At 46.8% G+C, this 19766-nt stretch overlaps 1 long non-coding RNA gene across 3 annotated transcripts; it reads left to right on the top strand.

The window, feature by feature from the left end:
* The first annotated feature begins 870 nt into the window (after positions 1-870).
* On the top strand, positions 871-18959 carry LOC133352451 (uncharacterized). 3 transcript variants are annotated; one of them, XR_009756258.1, is made up of 5 exons: positions 871-963; positions 1773-1860; positions 2335-2422; positions 16528-17521; positions 18827-18959. It is a non-coding gene; the product is annotated as an uncharacterized LOC133352451 (long non-coding RNA). The 3 variants fall into 3 exon arrangements; XR_009756259.1 differs by lacking the exon at positions 18827-18959 and having other exon boundaries at positions 16528-17627; XR_009756263.1 differs by lacking the exons at positions 871-963; positions 1773-1860; positions 2335-2422 and adding an exon at positions 4535-5586.
* The last annotated feature ends 807 nt before the right edge of the window (positions 18960-19766 follow it).

The following is a 19766-nucleotide window of genomic DNA, read 5'->3' as shown; positions in this document are numbered from 1 at the left end:
GAGGGCGTGTTTCCTTTCAGCATCGCTGCCTCCAGTCTGGCAAAACAAAACGGTGTCTCATCAAGCAACCCAGGCTCCCTTCAACCCAGTGGTGGTGACCTGTCACTACGATGGGGGAGGGGGGGGGGCTCTTCAGTTCGAAGGCAAATCATCTCGTCATACAAAATTGTTCTAAGTGACATTGAAAAGAAGTGTGTTGCGATTTGGTGGACGACTATTTGAAGAGATGCTGGATGACGACTCTGTTGATTGATAATGAGGACGACTTCGTCATGTTTCCGGAAGAGAAATCATTGTTGAGTCCAATTAGGAGTGTATTTGATTTGCTACACGGATGATCACGGTCCCGTTTATCCAGTGTCCCGGTTATTTTACACGGGAGATCCGTGGTGCGTGACCACAGCAGCTGCAGCAGCAACAACAAAATACAAAATAACAAGAATTCTGATTAGTAGTCTGATCAGTAGTTGGATGGAAAACTGCCTATGATTATACCAAGTTTAGCATGCATGTGCCACTGGCATTAAACCATTTTAATTGTTGATTCTTTAATTCAATGTCATCTATTATCATAATTCATGTACATTGAGTGAAAGTTGAATTGAAACCAAACATAATTGATAAATGTTCACAGATTGCACGTGTAATCTTTAGAAAAGTACTAAACTCGTTTCAAACGACAACGCGTGCACGCGTTACTGTTAACGGCAGTCAGTTTGAGCATTTGTTCAAATTAATATAATAAACCTTGCCCATGTGTGCGGAAGCGTTGGACGAACGTTGACTCAAAGTTCCAAGTTGACTGCCACGTGCGCTCCTTTGTCACGTGTCCACCGTCCACAGCTCTTCGGTTGCCCACCCCCCACACCACGCCACACCACCGATAAGCACGGTTGGCTACGTACGGTGCGAAAGAAGTTCAACAAACGTGCGTCCAGCAGGTGCCGAGTTGCTCTGTGCAAGGTACCGATTGCCGTGGGGATTCCCCGAGGTTTTAATGACGACCCCCCCCCCCCACACACATTGAGTTACAGGCAGCTGTAATCAAATCACGGAGCTCTAACTGGCCAACAAGATTACGATTGATTGATCGATGCGGATTGAGTGATGGCTTCGCTGATTATCGATGGCGCGCAGGTTTCTCTGCACGGTGAGCATTGTGATTGTGACCTATTGATTATAATCACCATCATCATTATCATCAACGGGATCGTTATCATCTATTCTTTACACCTTGCTTCCAGTGCAGGGGGACATCTCGAGAGGGCCCACAACGAATGAGGATTTTTTGGGGTTTTCATTTCGTGGTGTAATGGCTCGGCGCATTGGACTTGCAATGCATGGTTGTCGGTTCGTTTCGATCTCCCGGCGCGGCAAGGGAAACCTCGGGCACGTGAATTATGACGCCCCTCCCTCCCACAGACCGTCCACCTTGCAAGCCAGTATCATTACGTCCCAGTCAGATCTGGAAGTTGCGCGTGGTGGGGTAAAGTGTGGGTGCTCCTACCTCTTCCAAGACGTCTAGCAAAGCGTGGACGACTCAGCCACTTCCCACTGTAGAGATACTTTCTTGAGCAGTGGTTATTAACCCTGGGGTGCGTGCAATCCCTGGAGGGTGCGAGATGCCCTTTCTGGGGGTGCGAGACACGGCAAGATTGTTGTCAGAAGGTGAATAATCGAAAAGAACAATGAGGCACGGGTAGGTAAGCACAACTACTTTGTTTCATCAAACCTGTGTCTTTATTAACATTGTACATGTTGTCTCGATTAAGAACCGAAGGAATGCACGCTGCAGTAAAGGTTAAGAATCACTGGTCGAGAGCCTCCTCTTGAGTGGAGGCCCTTCTGCCAGCAGTGACGGTGAGTTAGTATCTTCTTGGTTCTTTCGGTAAAGTCACGTAGAAGGGAAGTAATTAAAATAATAAAAATAAAACATAATAAAACAATTCTCACGACGTTTCGGCCACAACGCAAGCAGCCGTCCTCAGGTGAAAACCAGGTCTGTCGAGGCGACAGCGTCTGAATGAAACAGCACACGTGCTTGGAGCATATATATAAGCTGGGTTGATGAGTTAGTAACTGCAGCGCTGTACCTTTAACCCTTTGTCTTTACTCGACAAGGAAGCGATTGCTCACCCAAATGTAACGTCCAAACGATTGAGAATAGAACATATACACAACAGACCAGAATGATATATATTTTTTATTTTGTTTGCTTTTCAACATTCCAGTTTGCTGCAGTGAGTGGGTGGATGGGTGCCTCCTCCCCCCACCCCCGCGCTATCCGGCGTGCTGATGTACGGACTAACAACCCCGCATGGCTGCGTTTGGTAGGATGCCTTCATCCAGCAGTGGATTGCTGCAGGAGTCGGTGGTGACTACGCACGTGGCATTGTTATCCATCACTGCGGAGGTAGTGAAGGTTTGTAAATCCCACCATGCCCTGGCTCGCCTGTCGACGGCAGTACGGAAACATGTCGACGGCGCCTCTGCCGTCTGTAGGGGATACAGTGTTTCCCCCTCGCACGCGTGGGTTTTGCTGCGGCTTCTCCGTTAGTTGACCGATAATACCTTCATATGTGCAGGACCGCAGAGCCTTGGCAATTGTTGGCACCGGTTTTCCCGATCGTCTTCGGTGCCTCCTCGCGGCTCCAAGTCATCATCTCTCTCTCTCTGCAACAGCGAGGAACCACTGTGCGGCGGCAGCGTGTTGCAAGTCGAAATGATGATTACGATGCTATCACACTGTGTAACATTTTTTTTTGTTCCTGGGTAGTAAGTGCTATTTCCTAATTGCTTATGCCTCAAAAGTACAGAAAATGGCTATTATTCCCCACAAACTTTGCTTTGTGACCAGGACAGTGATATTTTGAAATTGACCTATTTTCCAGAACATTCCAGATCAAGTTCAAGTTCATTTATTAGGCATAGCCCTGTGAGCCATTCGGCTCTTGAATCGGGTGCAACCGCAACAAACAAAAAAACTAAAACATGAACAAGAAAACATCTTTAAGTGACTATGTACAAACAGAAAATACAAGAAAAGACAGCAAAATATTGCAGAAAAAGCACCGTACACCAACACTGTGTGCAAAAATCCCAGTGGGATGCAAGTCAAACAACAACAACCACAAGACAACTTAGATTAAGGCCATCAATCTAACTCTGTACTACAACAAACAAACATGGCCAAACCAAAAAGACTTTTCGAAAATCACCAAAATAAAGCCATACAAGCAATGAAACAGTGATCATAGGAACTGTGACCGAATTTTAGATAGATTCAGTGCCGAGTAAACTTGGAGTAATTTCTAGAACATTCTAGAACTTTCCAGTAATATAAATAGTAGTATAAATACAGGTGCCTTAAGCCCACCAGTTCAGTTTAGTTCCAGCCGCCTAAGTGGATACATATCTGCATTTTTCTGAGATGGCATCAAGAGGCTGCAAGCATCCGGCAGACGCATTTTGCTATGTCTGCGGCCAATTTATCAAGACAAGAGTGAAAAATTACTCTGTGGAAGCATCTGCTAAGATGTGTGAGGCCTACAAGGCATATTTCGGCATGACTGTTGGGGATCAAGACAAACCTGGGCACCTCATTTAACCTGCGAGAAATGAGCCATGAAGTTCGCTATCCAAAGAATTTCTCGGGAACCCACTGACCACTCAAGCAACTACTACTTCTGGATGATGGACCCTTCCAAACGTCGAACTGGCAAGAATGCACCTGCTATCACGTATCCGGACCTTCCTTCATCCATCGCCCCGGTGCCACACTGCCATGAGCTCCCCGTACCCACTCCTCCGGAGAGAGAGCAGCCGTCTTTAGAAGAGAGCAGCAAGTCAGAGAGCAGGGAAGACGTTGTAGATCCAGATGACAATTCCAGAGGTGGAGTTGAGGAGAGAAACCCATACTACCCCAACCAAAAACACCTCAACGAGTTGATCAGAGATCTTGGTCTCACCAAGTCCAATGCCGAGTTTTTGAGGTCTAGGCTCAAGCAGTGGAACTTGTTGGATGAAAGTATGCAAGTCGCAGAGCAGGGGAAGCGTCAACAACATTTTTGCAGCTTCTTCCCCCGTCAAGATGGGCTCTGCTTCTGCCACAATGTGACCAGTCTGTTCCGAGGCAATCGGAATCGCCTGTAACCAGAATGAGTGGCGCCTCTTCATTGACAGCTCATCCAGGAGCCTCAAAGCCGTGCTGCTCTATAACGGTAACAAGTACCCGTCTCTTTCCCTGGCTCACTCGGTGCACCTCAAAGAGGATTACAACAGCATCAAGACCTTGCTGGACGCCTTGAAGTATGATGAGTATGGCTGGGTGGTCATCGGAGACTTCAAAATGGTGGCATTCCTGATGGGTCTCCAAGGCGGTTTCACCAATTTCCCCTGCTATCTTTGCCTTTGGGACAGCAGGGACACCAAGGCACACTACCACAGGCGGGACTGGCCACAGCAGACCGAGTTCTCTGTGGGGAGGAACAACGTCAAGTGGGAGCCACTGGTGGACCCCCGGTAGGTGCTGATGCCACCACTGCACATCACATTGGGCCTTATGAAACCATTTGTCAGAGCTGTAGATAAGGAGTCGGCAGCCTTCAAGTAGCTTCAAGACTTCTTCCCTAAGCTGTCTGAGGCAAAGGTCAAAGCCGGTGTCTTCGTCGCACCACAGATAAAGAAGATCCTGGAGTGCAATAAATTCCCCAAGAAGCTCACTATTAAGGATAAAGCGGCTTGGGGACAGCTTTGTCGCAGTGGTTCGTGGCTTCCTGGGCAATCACAAGGTCAAAAACTATGTGGAGCTGGTTAAGACCCTGGTGAAGAACTACGGCACAATGAGCTGTAGGATGTCCCTCATAGTCCATATCATTGATGCTCATCTTGATAAATTCAAGGAAAACATGGGAGCGTACTCGGAGGAGCAAGGCGAGCGCTTCTATCAGGATATACTGGACTTTGAACGCCGCTGCCAAGGACAGTATAACGAGAACATGATGGGAGACTACATTAAGAGGCTGATTCGTGAAAGTTATTTACAGTAGAGTCGTAAATCTGGAAAAACTACTCACTTCTAAATCTTTTGTAGTAATTTTTGTATTACTTTAGTATAAATACATGTTAGTTTTGATTGATGTTTTATATCACTGTCCTGGTCACAAAAGCAACGTTTTTGGGGAATAATAGCAATTTTCTATACTTTTTAAGCATAAGCAATTACGAAATAACACTTACTAGCCAGGACCAAAAATCGTGTTACATCGTGTTATTAATTAATCAAGGTAATTACATTCTTCGTAGCTAATTAGCAACGCTCACTCTGCGGCACGAACCGCAAGCGCGCTCGCCTGTTAAGGACTTTCCCTCCTCGGTAAACAATGTGTCCCACGCTGCACATCACTCGCAGACAAATAAACCCAAGTGAGCGGAAAAGTGAAAATCTTAGATGCAGTGGGCGTGTGGGGGGGGGGGGGTCCCCTTGTGACAGACGCAGCCGTTGAAGGGCCAGACGCTGGAGAGTGGTGATGAGGTGTTTTTTGTTTCTGAGACAAGACAAAGCCCATCGAACCACCTTGTAAGAAGGTAATTGCGTGACTCTGCCGGTAATTGCTTACACCTGTCCGACATGAATGGGCGCAATGCTTATGGCTTTGCAAATCGCGTTTAATGGCAAAACAATGTCGTAATATTTGTCACGAACATGCGTGTTGATAGTCTAAGGTCGCACTTATTGCACACGAAGTTGCTTGCCGCAAATGAACCACGGTAATTTGCCGATTTCGTCAAGGAGTATAACTCATCGCGCCAACTCCGCTCATCCTCGCAGCTTGCTTGTGGCTGGCCATCGACGAAAGGCGGTCGCTGCATCGCGCGCTTTCAGATGCGCTTCTGCGGCCGTCTGGAACGTTCCTCCTTCCGATATTAGGTAGCCACTAAAGCGATGCATTTTTAAGTCATCTAGATTGAAAACTCATTTCTTTAAAACTGCGTTTTGTGTTTAGTGTGTTGTCCTCCCGCCCCACCTCTGATTAGCGCGGTTGACTACGTACGGTGCAAAGGAAGTTGAACAGGCATCAAGATAATTCAAATATAGATTCACTTTCAGTTGAAATTTGGGTTAACTCTTATCACGAGCCATGATCTATCCATTGCTAGATAAGGGCCTTGTACTATCGGATTTCGTTTCTCTGTCCCTCTCGCCTAAGATTGTTACCATACTCAAGTATCTATCGCATATGATCCCAAATTAAGGGCCGATGCATATCCACCACATATCAAGTAACTCTCACACCATTAGCGGAGCGAAGGGGGGTGACACACCTTTACTTAAAGAAGGCAATTGTGGAGGTGAGGGTCGTGAAACTGCCAAACTATCTGAGCAGAGGTGGCCAGGAATGGCAGCACACCTACTGTATAGAATCAATCTGTGCAGGGCTTCACCTCCTATAAATTGGAGGAGGGGAGGAATTCTCCAGGTACCCCAATTCCCCTTCCACAACGCCACTCATTTGAATAAAATTGGCCAAGCATCGCAAGTCAGGACCAGCATCAAAAACATTCTTAACTCTCATCGAGGACGTTCCTGGCGTGTGTGTTGCATGGACTGTGAGTACAGTACAGCAAAGGATTGTGCTGCAATGCCATCTGCTGGCCACAACACAGCTCTGCACGACAACCTATAACACCTGTATAATGCGTGGAGGTCACCCATACGAAACACTCTCCAGGGATAAACCTGGAAAACGAGGTGCTGCAGAAGCGAGATGTTAGCTCCCTCACCTGGTACGCAGGAGGTTGTGAGTTCGATCCCAACCCTAACGACCCCTGTATAGTTGGGAGTCCGTGTTTATTATATTCTTAGGTTTTTTCCTCCGTGGTATTCGCATGGCTTTTTTTCTCCAGGTCCTCTGGTGTTGGCCCCCATTCTCCGTTTAGACAGACGCGTTCAGATAATTTGGCTGCTACGGTCGAATGCCCACGTGTGATAATATCAGTCAAGTCGACGATGGGCTTTCCCGTGTGGCCGGATCGCCTCTTAAAAACTGCTCCTAGCTCAGTGGGCTTTAACTGGTAAAATAGCATAGTTTAGTTTAAACCTGCTCAGCTTCTGAAATATGATAGTGTTATAATGCATTATTAATGATGAAAGTGTTGATTTTTATTGTAGTATTCGTACAACTTATTTGGAGAACTTTCCAAAGATCCCAAGAAAGACCCCCCCTTCTCCGAAAAGGCCAATATAAGCAGAATCCCATTCCGTGTCTGCGCATATAAATACAAATAGCCAGCAATCCATCAGCCGATTGGCTTCCACAGCCCAATATCATCAAGCAGCGTTTGCTTAAGCAACCAAGCAAACTCTGGCGTGGCTTCAACCTCCCGAGTCTCATCAGCAGAGCCACCGCTTGTTAAACAAATCCTACGGGTCTTTTTGGTTCTTTCGGTAAAGTCACGTAGAAGGGAAATAATAAAATAATAATAAAAATATATTAAATATGTATTATTTTATTATTTCCCTTCTACGTGACTTTACCCAAAGAACCAAGAAGATGAATCCCTGCAGTCACGAAAGCTTTAAATTATTTTATTATGTTTTATTTTTATTATTTTATTATTTTCCTTCTACGTGACTTTACCGAAAGAACCAAGAAGATGAATCCCTGCAGTCACGAAAGCTTTAAATCGAAATCCTGCGGGGTGACCATGGTCCTACTGGAAACAATACCGAACCTCGAAATCTACTTTTAAAGGCCCGGGTGGAGATCTCCTCGGTAAAGATGAAAATGATTGCAGTGCCCCCCCCCCACCCCCGCCACCCCCGTCTCTCAAGCCGCGTGGGGTGCGCGTTGTCTCTCGGCGTTGCGGTAATTCACGGGTGCACCCCTCTCGGCATGTCGGCTGAGTTAAATGTCAAGGGCTTTCCACAATGACCGAGCGCCAGGCGTATTGTGAAGGCCATTCCTTATGCGGCAATCACGTGCACGCAATGAGGGCACTGGTGCTACGGGCAGCGCCTACATTTGTCTGTGCACAACTATTTGCATGTAGACATGGCCCCAAATTCTGCAGAATAAGCCACCCACCCGCCCGCGCGCCAAAGTATCTGTCGCTCTCTGTGTCTCAGCAAACACAGTCATCTGTGTCTGTGTCTTTCTGTGTATGTTTGTCTCTCTCTTTCTCGTTTGTTTTGGTCTCTCCACATCTCCGTGACTCTTTACATGCCTCTCTGTGTCTGTCTCTCCGTGTATGTTGCCTCTCTGTTATGTCTGCGCCTTGCCCATTGTGTATATTTGTGTTAGTTTGCAGAGCCGGCACTGCTGAGATTCGGGGTTCGAATCCAGGTCCGACCCGCCTGTTATTCAACTGGGTCCTCTAGTGTCGTCGGGTGATGGTCTCAGACTGGCTATATTCCAAGTTTGAGAATGAAAAATGATGGGCTTGACTGTCATGTGATGAATTGCTACTCTGTAGCAGGGCTGCTGAAAAAGTACTGAGTGGGTGGAAAAATGCTGCCCCCGTTACTTATTTAACCGTAGGTCGCGTGAAAGGATCTCAAAAGTAGTTATCTAATACCCACTTCCATGGACCATTCTCTAACACGATGGGTTACACCGCCCTGCGAGAGAACAATGGATTTTAAATCTCACGATGTGACACAAAACGTAAAAAAGACAAAACATGTTTTTACAATCTATGACCCAAGCATCGATGAGCGACGTCCTGTGCTGGGAACGTCCACGGTGGCTTCATTGGCACCGTGTCCATGACGCAAGTCCTGTGCCTCGGTGGTAATGTGAGAGACGCCACTGCTGCCTGCAGCTCTCGGTGGTACACTGGGCGGCAAATGTGCCCCCCCAGATGTGTGAGCATGTGGCCGATTGTTGTGAATTTGCTTCCGAAACTCGAGCTGCATGCTGCATCCCGGACGGAATTGATTTAGTAAAACAAAAAGCAAGGGGCAGTGTTCGTGTTTGTTGGTGGCACGGATCGAATTTTGAAAGGTCCACATTCCGATAGCACGGGTGGGTTTTGTCCATATAACGACCACTGTTTGCTACCCATGAAATGCCACTCGTTTCATTGACTACGGAAGGATGAAGGGTTGTGACAACGCTCAGCCAGCTACTTGAACTGTCAACCACCCTGCGATTGAGAGCTGTACCCTCGAAGCACTGCCTCGTCTGCAGAGATGAGACTCGGAGACTCAAGGACACTCCTCGTTGTGAATGTGGTGAACAGCTTCAAACAATGGAACAACATCACGCGAACAACTCTGCACCGTCACTTATTCCCCCGGAATTATCACGGAGCTTGCCTTCGCAATTTCCCGACGGCTGTTGACTAAACCACAAACCTTAACTACGTACCGTATAAATGTTGCTATTTCTCCGCATGACACCATCATCATTATCATCATAACCGCCGTGCTATCCAACCAGATTGAAAGCAGCCATTGAATTAAGCTGCAGGCTTCATTGGCAGTGACATTGCTGGCTAAAGTTGACCACTCATGGGGTATGCGGTCACATTGGTCATTGCGTAACCACGTCATGTTTGTTTGTTGATTGGATCTGAAATAATAAACTCTTTTATTGTGCTGCACCCCACTGAAATCGGGTAAGGAAACATGCTTCCAGAACATGAATGCAGCCAGGTATTGTTTGAGTCTTATATGTTAACCCTGGCGGGTTCATTTGACCCCGGTGCCCGTATGACCCCACGTTATTCCGCTCGGGCATTGCTTGTGTGCGAGCCGCTGCCTCGTGCAAGCGTGCTTCACGCTAGCCACAGAGATCACCGTACGCTAAAGCAAACGCTTTCACGACCGCACCTTGAAAGAGATCAAATACGCGTTCACTTCACTGCACCATGGGTTTCAAAGAGACGTAATTTTCCACGACACAGTACGATAATACATTTTGCGATATGGCGATTGTCACGATATCAGCTTCCCTTAAACCTGCAATTGTAAACAAAAAATGTGGTTGTTCGGGTGCAGCCCTGCAATTTCATGCTCACGCCACTCACTGCTGTCAAAGAAGTTCTCTCTAGAGAATATTGTTGGCCTACTCTTTCACGCTGGCTAGACATCTGGGAAGATGTGGAAGCAACACGACTTGTAATTGTATTTCACATTTGTATCGTCTTGTTGACGTGCTTTGGTGTAAGAGTAAATGATTACATTTGAAGGTGATTCATCTGCACAGGCCTGCCAGAGGTCTTATCATTGCAACTTCACAAACTGCAGTGTTATGAACGCACGCGCTGTTCGAAATTGACATCGTATAATCGCCAGCGCATGAAGAACTCGGGCAAATATTTGAAAAAGCACTCGTTTAATTGGTAATTGCCATTTTTCACATTAATCATTATTAATTCATCACGAAATTTTGTCTAAAAATTAAATATTTGATTTAAAAAATAACAATAATCGCCACGTGACGACATACTGAAAAGTGACCCATTACGATTATCGTGAATATTTATAGATTCCGATACATCGCCGCATCGTGGCAACCGTACACTGAACGCAACATTATCGTGCAAAGTGACCACCGGATGATGAAATGCCATGCGACATCATTTCCCGGTGACAAAAGAGAGAGGGGAGGGGGGTGGGTGGGTGGATGGGGGAAACACGCGAAGAACGAGGGAACGAGAAACATTATTCACGTTTGGCCACGGACAAGAGGCTCCTGCAGCCAATGTGACTCACTCGAAAATTAAATAACGTACCCTCTCACTATCCGCAATTGATTTCTCAGCCCGAGTCACCTCGTTTATTTGGCCTCCACGTTTAACGCACTCGCCTGCCTCTGCCAACTTTCTTCTCAATCGCCAATTCGTTATTAACTGCTGGAAGCCACGACGCTTACAAGAAATGGCTCCCGATTTGCATTTGAAGATCAATTCTTGTAAAAGGAACAAAAAACGGCACTGATTTGGTGCCCCAATTATTCGGCCGTTTGCGTTGTCATCAATGATTTATAAATCTTGACAATCAACCCACCCACTCCCCCACCATCCCAAAAAAAGGAAATTACAAAGTTAGTAAAACAAAAATGTGATGCATTTTTATTTTTTTTAAGTAGTTTTACTGTTTGAAAGCTTTCGTGACTGCAGGGATTCATATTTTTGGTTCTTTCGGTAAAGTCACATAGACTTTACCGAAAGAACCAAGAATATAGTTTTACTGTGTTATTCACCCAGATAACACACGTTGAAATTCATAATTTCCTACGGAAGACTTCAAATCTCGACTAAAAACGTATCCGTTTAAAATGGCTTTTTCTCTTTAGTTATTTTCAAACCGTCTTTCTCACTTCTTTTTTCCTTGCTTGATGTTAAACTATTTCCGCCTTGCCATGCATACGCATTGTTTAAGGGTGCTTTATAAATTAAAATGATTATAATTATTATTATTATTTTTACTTCCGCTTCGAATGTTTGGTCAGTTAATTTTGAAAGTGGAGGATGAAACTGAACAGGCTAAAACTAAAATTTTGTGAAAACATATCACGTGCGCTCATAGCCCATTCTAAACCTACTTGCTGCACAGCCTCCTGAAGAACCCTCGTTGTCCTGCCGGTGGATGCCTCATTGGTTCAGGGCATGGGACAATTAGTTTATCAATCAAATAAAAAGTATATTAATCAATGGGTTTTTGTAGTGCAATTACTCGGGCCCTTTTTAGAATGGCGGCTGCCAACCACATCCTAGGATGTCATAATGTGTCATCAATAATTATAACTAATTGACACTTATTAGGTGCCTTTCACGATCCCTAAAGGCTTCGCGCATGAAAAGAACAAAGCTAATAAAGAGATAATGGGTTGGTAAAAAACAAGAGGTTGAGAGGAACACAGCAAATGTAAAAAGAAAAACATCTGTTTTATCACTGTGGATTTTTTGTGAAAAAATTTAAATTGTCAACACTATCGCGAGAGCCTGTTCTAAAACGGCGGTTAGTTCCACAACTGCACCCAATATTTTACGAATGACAGTGATAATGAACGCACAGATGATGCAGATGCAGTCAGGTCTCAGCTGACTATATGTACAGGGACTCTTCTACTTACGAACATTTGACTTACAAACTTTCAGAGTTACAAAGAAACCTGTCCGTATGTCCAGTTGCCTGTTCGGATCGAGAGTCGTAATTTCAAACCGCCCCACGCAATAGATGGCGGTGGTGGCATCTGCAGAACGTGAAGAACCAGTGGCATCTACATCTACACGAGATTATACAACCTTTTAAACCATTCCCCGTGTTTCGTGCACATGCCGTACAACATGTTTGGAATCGACAGGAGTAAAGTTGGACTTACGAACAAATCGACTTACGGACAGACCTCTGGAATTCATATTCTTTGGATCTTTCGGTAAAGTCACGTAGATAGGTTCAAAGAAAATAGCAAAAAAGCTACGACGTTTCAATTGCAACACGAGCATTCGTCATCACTAACATGGCTGCGAATAACTTTTGCCGAAAGTGCGTCGTCACGTGGTCATCTGACTCGCCCTTCTTTTTTTCATAAAGTATTTTGGTTATTCACGTAGTCGTGCAACGCAAACTATGGACCACGCAGTCAACCACTGGATTCCAACATTCATTGAAGGAAGAAGAAGACGAAAAACAATGCCACACAAAGTAACTCTCCCTCCCGAAGCTTTCTCGTGGAGAGCAGACCTTGACAACGGCGTGTTTGCTGAGCTTCTTACACACAACGTGACCGGAGCCAGCCGTGCTAAGCGGAGGTGCGGGACGGATGGGGTAAGGACAACAAACTGAACGCAGTTCTAAAGAAACGAGTTTTCGATCGAGATTTAGCCGCTGGACATTTTGGCAGCGTGACTGTCCTCCATTTTTCGTCATTTCCAACTTCGTTGCACGCGTAGCAATACGCGCGCTGCGTTTACAACGTCGGCATTCGCTCCGCAGAAAATACGGCGCGTGGACAACATCACCGAAGCCCTGAAAGTGAAAATGATGGCAGAGATGCAGCCCTACGTTACGTTTTCTCACTTGAGAGCCAGCCCTGAACAAAGAAGCAGCCTGTCACGAAAAAAGGTCACTTTTTTTTCGTGAATTGACAATTTCTTATTCCATTACAACTAACCCTGCGAACAAGGACTTCTTGTCATAATGCACCATTCAGACGCTGGGACACCGTGCGTGTGTGTGTGTGCTGCTTTGCTTAATACGTTGCTGTGTAGTAATCATCGTGTGTTCACTTTAGCATGTGTTCATGGCTTTCCAACTTCTGTACTTCAAAGCCATTTCTGAGGCCCACCCTAATAATAATAAAAAAGTACAGTACACGTGATTGAATACAGAAGCGCTTTCAATACATCTATTTGCATATGCTTTCATGTAACTCCCAAATAGTAACTTACAGCCGGTTGTTAATCCACTGCAGGATGAAGACATTGCCCAATACCATCTGGGTCATACTTCACCACTCTGGTCATGCAGCAATCGTGCTGTGACGGTTCCACCTGAAGATGGAAGCTTGTGTTGCCTCCGAAACGTCGTGATTTTTATTTTATTTTACTTTTATTAATTTTAATTTTTTACCTACGTGACTTTACCGAAAAAAACTAAGAGTATGAATCCTTGCAGTCACGAAAGCTTCAAATCTAGGAAACTCCATGTCTGGCACGGGCATTACTCGCCAAATATGTTAACTGTGGCCGCAAAATGGTTATTTTTTGGGGGACCTAACAATGCATTTCGCTAACCACTGCACCATCTAACCCCGACAACCTATATTGTGCATGATATTGGTCGCGAAAGCCTCCAAAAATGTAAACAGTTTTTCTTTGGAACATTTTTGTAACACCTCTTTGAATGTTGGTAGCAAGCATCAAAATGTGTTCTCAACACACAGACACATACAACCACATCCACAGACAAAGACCACCCCTACCCCCATATAACCTCGAACAGACTGTTGGGACAAGTGTTGTTCATGAGCAGCGATGAAGGCTAGGGGGTTGGGGGGAGGTGGGAGATGTGGCTCGCAACCACGCCGACCCGTCTTTGTCTCCCCAAATGCTGACTTTTACACACACCACTGCACCAGCTACTCGTTCAAGGCTGAGTCGACCTAGTGGAGGCCCGAGACTGGTTCAGATAGATATTCGTTACACGAGGTTGGCCCGTGAGTGGAGAACCAGACTCGTAGCACAGTGCGCTCGCTAGCCACTGCACCACTGCCCGAAACATCACACACGCACAGGCACAAGACCACTGCAATTCTGTGTGGTGAGCACGTGGACCTTTTGTTAACACGCTTTAATAAAAAAAAAGTAGGCACGTGTCTACAGGAGGAGGCCGTATTTTTTTAAAAAATCTATGATCCCCGTGTTCATCTCCAAAGAGACTCTGAGGCCATTTGAAGAGGCCAATTGTCATGGGTACGGTCAACAGTTCTTATTAACCACAGGTTCGTCTCACTGAACTTCAGTCAACTAAGCACGAGACTGGATTTTAAATGCGTGTGCCTTGATTTGTGTGCAGCGCTCTCACGAACACTCACGCGCACACACGCGCACAAACGATGGGGAGCAGTAGTGTAGTGCTTAGCGCGCCGGGCTACCACCCGAGTTCGATTCCCGCTCACGGCCAACACCAGTGACGATTATCTGAACCGGTCCTGGGCCTCCCCTAGGTCGACTCGGCCTCAAATGAGTACCTGGTGCGGTGTGTAAACATCGCCACGACGGAGCGTTGTGTTGGCCACCCATCCCCTCGTGTGCTGTGCCGGACTTCATATGTGCTCGCTAACAGCACTTGCGTCAACAGTTTGTTACGGGGTATACAGTATGGGGGATCTTTGTCTTTGTGAGAGCAGTGCAGTGGTTAGCGCGCAGCGCTCTGAGCTGAGCCAATCCACGTTTGAATACGGGTCATGGCCAACAGTGATTAATATCCGAACCTCTCCTACGTCAGCTCAGCCCTAAATGAGTACACGGTGCAGTGAGTAATAAACGGCACTGCGGAGACAAAGGCGGTTGGGCGTGGTTCTGGCCACACCACCCTATCATGTGCCTTTCCGACCTTCAAAAGTGCTCGCAAACAACACGAGCCCAGTCTGCGTAGGCTACACAGGGGCTCTTTGTCCCCGTGTGTGTGTGTGTGTACGCATGTTCACGTCGTCCGTTTCGAGTGTTATGTCCTCTGCAGAATAAGATGATAATTTAAAATTTTTAAAAATTGGTTTTAAGTTATTATTTTTTTCAACATAAATGTTATCCAGGTGGGCTGGTATCTTTTTTTTTGGTTCTCACCACAAACAAGGCTCTGATAACTGACTTCAGAGGCCATTTTAGCCTTGTGTCCTTCAAATGCCTACGATACACGGGGGCCTCCTTAGCAGGCGTTTGATCGGAAATAATAGCATCCCATTCCAAACGTGGCAGATTTTTTTTTTAAAGTACCCGTAAATTACTCAATTGCCATTCCACATAGCAACGTTACTACGCCTATGACACGTAGCACGCTCGTGATATGCCTGCGCTACAAATAATAATGTCGCCAATATCTATTCTTTGGTTCTTTCGGTAAAGTCACGTAGAAAGAGAATATATAAAAATGTGTTGTTGCTCTGTTATTTCCTACATTCACGAAAGCTCCAAATCTATCAATGACCTGCTAATTTCTCTACCCCCCCCCCCCTCTCTTTCTGCCCCTCTCTCTCTCTATTTAAGGCCTCGACACAGAGGCGTTGTTTCTCTGTGTGCCTATGTGCGTGTCTCTTTCTGTGTGTGTCTCTGTGTTATCTCTCTCTCTGCTTGTGTGTCTGTCTGTAGTGTCTCCGTGTCTGTGTTTTGTCTCTCTCTCAAATGTAGACATCTTTGGAAGAACGTAATTAACCAGGTAGGGTGTTGACTGTTATGCTAGCCGACTCTCTGCGTTGTATTGCATTATATTTCTAAGTTTACTAGGTTTGTTTTCTCTTTCATTCGTACCTGATGATGATTGCTTGTGTTGCAATCGAAACGTCGTATGCTATTATTTAATTTATTTTTTTATTTCTACGTGACTTTACCGAAAAAAAACAAAGAATCAAATGTACTGCTTATTAATTATTATTGACCCATGTCCTCGAAGAGCCGCTGGCACATTGCTTACATTGTTTATTTGTATTGTTGTTGTTGTTGTGGTGTGGTAATTAGATAGAGGCTAGAGAACTTGGCCAATATTCTTCTTGGTTCTTTCGGTAAAGTCACGTAGAAGGGAAATAATAAAATAATAAAAATAAAACATAATTAAATAATTCTCACGACGTTTCGGCCACAACGCAAGCAGCCGTCCTCAGGTAAAGAACAGGTCTGTCGAGAAGACAGCGTCTGTCTTCTTATTTCCCTTCTACGTGACTTTACCGAAAGAACCAAGAAGATGAATCCCTGCAGTCACGAAAGCTTTAAATCGAAATTTAATTGGCCAATATTCCCAGCATGTACTCTCTACTCAGTCATAGGCGCCTGAGATGGCTTGGTCACGTGCTCCGCATGCAGGATGGCAGAACACCCGAGGATGTCTCGTACGGGGAGCTGGCATCAGGCACACGGGCCACTGGTCGCCCGGTCCTGCGCTTCAAAGATGTCTGTAAACGGGACATGAAGAGCTGCGACATCAACCCAAATGACTGGGAAAAACTGCCGGCGACCGACTCAGCTTGTAGCAGGCTGTGAAAACAGGCCTCAGGAGAGGCGAGGAGAAAAGACGCACCGCTTGGTAGACCAAGAGGGAGCGACGTAAAGAACAAGCGACACACACCTCTGGAGCTGCCACCGCATTCACCTGCAATTGCTGTGGCAAGGATTGCCACTCACGGATTGGCCTACTAAGTCATTCTAGGCGCTGCAAAACCTACAGCTGACCTCGTACGGCGCAAAAGAATTGTCTCTCGAGACACAAAGGACTATGATGATGATGAGAGAGGTCACCAGACCCGTACGTCGGATCGGCGAACGCGTTTGCCGGCTTGTGGATCAGAGGTCGCAAACGGGTTTTGATTCCTTACCCGTACCCGTACCCGGCCGCACCAGAGTCGCAAACGGGTACCCGTACCCTACCCGATACCTGGCTACCCGTACCCGGCCGGGTTTCGGGTAGGGTACGGGAATCGGGTAGGGTACGGGTAGGGTACGGGTATCGGGTACCCGATTGCGACCTCTGTTATGGATACACACGTGAACTTTCCCTTGAGGCCATTGACTCACATCAGCCCGTTACCTTCGACGGCGTCGCTCGCGACAATACACTGTGTCACCATCTCGGCAAACCGCGAGGTTTGGTGGCGGAGGATGTATTTTTTTCTGGTTGTTCCTAGGGGGAACGTCTCGATGCGCTTCGTCTTCTCGGGATGAAGACAAAAGGAATCCCTTTGCAAAGTGCGCGCAGAGTAGGACGACAGCGAAAGGCAGTCAGCTGTTGGAGACGTCACGGAGACGCGTGCGCCTAAAGTGACGCCGCCGACGTTTCATTTCACGGGCCGCTTCGATCTCGGTGCGAACTCAAACTGTTTACAATATATCGCATTCATGGAAGAAAAAAAAAAGGTGTTTAAGGTAGCAAAAAAATAAAAGTGGTCTCCTGCTCAAATGAGCATTGATCTCGTGTGTGCTCATCTCCCGTTTACTGCCCCGCGAGCCAGTGGTGTAAATTGCAAGTACACATGATGTAGGAGAGTATAACTTCCCCGCAATATTAGTTGAGTGAACGCCCAAAGCGGATTTGAATCTTCAATATTCCGATTAGCAGCCCGGTTGCTCGATTGCTGAGCCAACTGGCTTTGATGCTAAATGCACTCTCACAAGACAAAGATCCCCCGTAACAGACTGTCGGGGCAAGTGCTGTTAGCGAGCACCTATGAAGGCCGGCACGGCACTAGAGGGGGTGGGTGGCCAGCACTACGCCCGGCCGCCTTTGTCGCTCGAGTGGCGATGGTTACACACCGCACCAGGTACTCATTTGAGGGCCAGTCGACCATGGTGAGGTCCTGATACCGATTCCGATATTTCGCCAGTACGGTGCGCTAACCGGTCTGCCACCGCCCCCCACACAACAAACTCGCACACACACGCGCGCACACACAGATATATAAATGCCCTCGCGCAAACACTCACGTAGGCCACGCGGACGTATCGTAAATTCTCCCCGTTTGGCTTGGCCGTGGCGCGGTATACCATTCTGATGTCACGTTAACAGCTCTCAGGCCCTCCTGGAAGCCTCTCTCTGATGCATCGCCCCCCCCCTCCCCCCGCCCCCCCCGCCGTGCTCGCCCGGGCCGTTGTGCAGCTCGTGGCCTCCACGCCGCCATCTCACCTCAGATTTACCTCCCATCAAGCACGGCGGCCGCTTCGTTTTGAAAAATAAAAAAAAACTCCGGCCGCAACAAAAAAACACACACGCGCACGCACAAACACGCGCACGCGGACACACAAACACACGTGCACACACGCACACACAAGCACACACACATGCGCACACACAAAAACACGCGCACACACGCACACACAAGCACACACACATGCGCACACACACACGCGCACGCACACACAAACACACACGCGCACACAAACACACACGCGCACACACAAACACACGCGCACACAAACACACACGCACACACAAACACACACGCGCACACACAAACACACAAACACACGCACACACATACACACACGCGCACACAAACACACAAACACACACGCGCACACACGCACACACAAACACACGCGCACACAAACACACACGCACAAACGTCACCTGATGTCTCGACCCCCCCCCCTCCCCCGGCGTTGATTTCAGCACCGCGGACAGCGCTCCATCACCGCAAGATGGGCACGAAATTCTCCGTGAACTCGACAGCGGATTCCCCCCCCACCCCCAACACCTCCACCAACCGCATGCGCGAAGGAGTTCTAAAAAAGGTAAAAAGTTCAGCCCCGCAAATTCTTCCTTATACCTGTTAACTACCTCGCCTGGTGTGCAGGAGGTCGTGGGTTCTATCCCGACCCTGACGCCTGCTGCTGTACATTTGGAGTTTTTCTGCTGGTCCTCCGGTTTTCCCCTCCACATTTAGAAACGTGTCCTCAGAGTATTTTGTAGCTGGTTTAACAAGTAGGGTTTCGCGACCAATATCATCCATAATAGATGCTTTTTTTGGGGTTAGATCGCGTAAATATATAAATGTGTCGTTAAAACCCGCCACCACCCGACACAGCAAACTAGTCAGGGTTGTCACGTAAACAGAACGTGGCCAATTCGTCACTAGTACAGCACTAACCGGTTGTGTGTTGGAAAGCCAAGCCACAATATTTACAATCTGAGTACGACGTTTCACCAGTAATTACAACTAGCTTCATCAGGCGACAGCCAGACTTTTTTTCAACGACACATTTACATATTTAGCGGATCTAACCCAAAAAATCTCTATTATGGATATTTGGTAGCTATACATTTCCACGTGATGATCATAAGCCACTTCGTTAAGCTATCATTTGTGGCCAGGTCGCTTCTGACTAACAGCTACATAGCTCAGTGGACCTTACCTGGTAAAATGAAAAATTGTGACATAGTCATTGCTGGCGGAATGTGCCTCCACTCGGGGGAGCTTTGCATGGACAGACGTCTTGGAAGAGGCGGCAGTACCTTAGCATCCTTGTCTATCATGGGACCTCCTTTGCCAGTATCAAAATATACTAATAGGGGTTTTCCCCTTTTTTCTGGCAACAAAAACTGACACCTT

The sequence above is a fragment of the Lethenteron reissneri genome, chromosome 5 (genome assembly GCF_015708825.2).
Source record: "Lethenteron reissneri isolate LAM-NWPU_2019-01 chromosome 5, ASM1570882v1, whole genome shotgun sequence".
Classification (NCBI taxonomy): domain Eukaryota; kingdom Metazoa; phylum Chordata; class Hyperoartia; order Petromyzontiformes; family Petromyzontidae; genus Lethenteron; species Lethenteron reissneri.
The sequence above is the reverse complement of the archived record's forward strand: the minus strand, read 5'-3'. Positions and strand labels throughout refer to the sequence as shown.